The sequence below is a fragment of the Physeter macrocephalus genome, chromosome 7 (assembly GCF_002837175.3).
Source record: "Physeter macrocephalus isolate SW-GA chromosome 7, ASM283717v5, whole genome shotgun sequence".
NCBI classification, from domain to species: domain Eukaryota; kingdom Metazoa; phylum Chordata; class Mammalia; order Artiodactyla; family Physeteridae; genus Physeter; species Physeter macrocephalus.
In genome coordinates, this window is record NC_041220.1 from 74,307,570 (window position 1) to 74,311,125 (window position 3,556).

Genomic DNA, 3,556 nt, shown 5'->3' on the forward strand with positions numbered 1-3,556 from the left:
TTCTACCTGGGTCAGGCAGGTAATCTAGAAGGCTAAAGGGACAAAGTGGGAACTGAGGCAAACATGAATAACATGGCCCATCTACAGAGTTCCAACAGAAAACAAAAACACTAATTCAAAAAAATATATGTGGACTTCCCCAGAGGCACAATGGTTAAGAATCCACCTGCCAATGCAGGGGACACAGGTTCATGCCCTGGTCCAGGAAGACCCCACATGCTGCGGAGCAACTAAGCCCATGTGCCACAACTACTGAAGCCTGAATGCCTAGAGCCCGTACTCCACAACAAGACAAGCCACTGCAATGAGAAGCCCATGCACTGCAACAAAGAGTAGCCCCTGCTTGCCGCCACTAGAGAAAGCCTGCGCACAGCAACGAAGACCCAGTGCAGCCAAAAATAAACAAATTTTAAAAATATATATATATATGCACCCCAATGCTCATGACAGCATTATTTAAATAGCCAAGATATGGAAGCAACCTAAGTGTCCATGAACAAATGAATGGAAAATGAAGATATAATGGAATATTACTCAGCCATAAAAAAGCATGAAATTTAGCCATTTGCAATGGCATGATTTGACCTGGAGAGTATTATGCCTAATGAAGTAAGTCTGACAGAGAAACACAAAATACTGTATGTTTTCACTTATATGTGAAATCTAAAAAATAAAAATGAATGAATATAACAAAACAGACAAAGACTCATAGATTTAGAGAACAAACTAGTGGTTACCAATGTGGAGAGGGAAGGGGGGAGGGGCAAGATAGAGGAAGGGGATTAAGAGCTATAAACTACTTGGTATAAAATCAATAACAGAGGAGAGGAGCTTCAAGATGGCTGAAGAGTAAGATGTGGAGATCACCTACCTCCCCACAAATACATCAGAAATACATCTACATGTGGAACAACTCCTACAGAGCACCTACGGAACGCTGCCAGAAGACCTCAGACCTCCCAAAAGGCAAGAAATGCCCCAGGTACCTGGGTAGGGCAAAAGAAAAAAGAAAAAACAGAGACAAAAGAATAGGGACAGGACCTGCACCAGTGGGAGGGAGCTGTGAAGGAGGAAAGGTTTCCACACACTAGGAAGCCCCTTCGCGGGCGGAGACTGCGGGTGGCGGAGGGTGGAGCTTCGGCGCCACGGAGGAGAGCGCAGCCACAGGGGTGCAGAGGGCAAAGCGGAGAGATTCCCACACGGAGGATGGGTGCCCACCAGCACTCACCAGCCCGAGAGGCTTGTCTGCTCACCCACCGGGGCAGGCGGGGGCTGGGAGCTGAGGCTCGGGCTTCGGTCAGATCCCAGGGAGAGGACTGGGGTTGGCTGCGTGAACACAGCCTGAAAGGGGCTAGTGTGCCATGGCTAGCCTGGAGGGAGTCTGGGAAAAAGTCTGGACCTACAGAAGAGGCAAGAGACTTTTTCTTCCCTCTTTGTTTCCTGGTGCGTGAGGAGAGGGGATTAAGAGTGCCACTTAAGGGAGTTCCAGAGAGAGGCGCAAGCCGCGGCTATCAGCGCGGACCCCAGAAACGGGCATGAGAGGTTAAGGCTGCAGCTGCAGCCACCAAGAAGCCTGTGTGCAAGCACAGGTCACTATCCACACCTCCGTCCTGAGAGGCTGTGCAGCCCGCCACTGCCAGGGTCCCGGGGTCCAGGGACAACTTCCCCGGGAGAACGCACGGCGCGCCTCAGGCTGATGCAACGTCACGCCGGCCTCTGCGGCCGCAGGATCTCCCCGCATTCTGTACCCCTCCCTCCCACCGGCCTGAGTGAGCCAGAGCCCCCAAATCAGCTGCTCCTTTAACCCCGTCCTGTCTGAGCGAAGAACAGAGGCCCTCAGGCGACCTACACGCAGAGGCGGGTCCAAATCCAAAGCTGAACCCCGGGAGCTGTGCTAACAAAGAAGAGAAAGGGAAATCTCCCCCAGCAGCCTCAGGAGCAGTGGATTAAATCTCCACAGTCAACTTGATGTACCCTGCCTCTATGGAATACCTAAATAGACAACGAATCATCCCAAATTGAGGAGGTGGACTTTGGGAGCAACGATATATATTTTTTTCCCTTTTTCTCTTTCTGTGTGTATGCATATGCTTCTGTGTGTGATTTTGTCTATATAGCTTTGCTTTTACCATTTGTCTTAGGGTTCTGTCCACTTTTTTTTGTTTTTTAGTATAGTTTTCAGCGCTTGTTATCATTGGTGGATTTGTTTTTTGGCTTGCTTGTTCTTTCTTTTTTTTTAAATTACTTTAAAAAAATTTTTTAATAATTATTTTTGGTTTTTTTTAATAACTTTTTAAATTTTATTTAATTTTATTTTATCTTTTTCTTTCTTTCTTTCTTTCTTTTTTTCTTTTATTCTCCCTTTTATTCTGAGCTGTGCGGATGACAGGCTCTTGGTGCCCCAGCCAGGCGTCAGGGCTGTGCCTCTGACGTGGGAGAGCCAACTTCAGGACATTGGTCCACCAGAGACCCCCCCAGCTCCACATAATATCAAACAGCAAAAACCTCCCAGAGATCTCCATCTCAACGCCAAGACCCAGCTCCACTCAACAACCAGCAAGCTACAGTGCTTGCACCCTATGCCAAACAACTAGCAAGACAGGAACACAACCCCATCCATTAGCAGAGAGGCTGCCTAAAATCATAATAAGGTCACAGACACCCCAAAACACGCCACCAGACGTGGACCTGCCCATCAGAAAACCAAGATCCAGCCTCATCCACCAGAACACAGGCACTAGTCCCCTCCACCAAGAAGCCTAGACAACCCACTGAACCAACCTTAGCCACTGGGGGCAGACACTAAAAACAATGAGAACTACGAACATGCAGCCTGCGAAAAGGAGACCCCAAACACAGTAAGTTAAGCAAAATGAGAAGACAAAGAAACACACAGCAGGTGAAGGAACAAGGTAAAAACCCATCAGACCTAACAAATGAAGAGGAAACAGCTAGTCTTTCAGGAGAAACGCTGCAAGCCAGAACGGAGTGGCAGGACATATTTAAAGTGATGAAAGGGAAAAACCTATACCAAGATTACTCTGTTCAGCAAGGATCTCATTCAGATTTGACGGAGAAATTAAAACCTTTACAGACAAGCAAAAGCTAAGAGAATTCAGCACAACCAAACCAGCTTTACAACAAACGCTAAAGGAACTTCTCTACACACGAAAAACAAGAGAAGGAAAAGACCTGCAATAACAAACCCAAAACAATTAAGAAAATGGTAATAGGTACATATATATCGATAATTACCTTAAATGTAAATGGATTAAATGCTCCAACCAAAAGACAAAGACTGGCTGAATGGATACAAAAACAAGACCTGTATATGTGCTGTCTACAAGAGACCCACTACAGACCTAGGGACACATACAGACTGAAAGTGAGGGGGTGGAAAAAGATATTCCATGCAAATAGAAATTAAAAGAAAGCTGGAGTAACAATTCTCGTATCATATCAAACAAAATAGACTTTAAAACAAAACTATTACAAGAGACAAAGAAGGACACTACATAATGATCAAAGGATCAATCCAAGAAGAAGATATAACAAT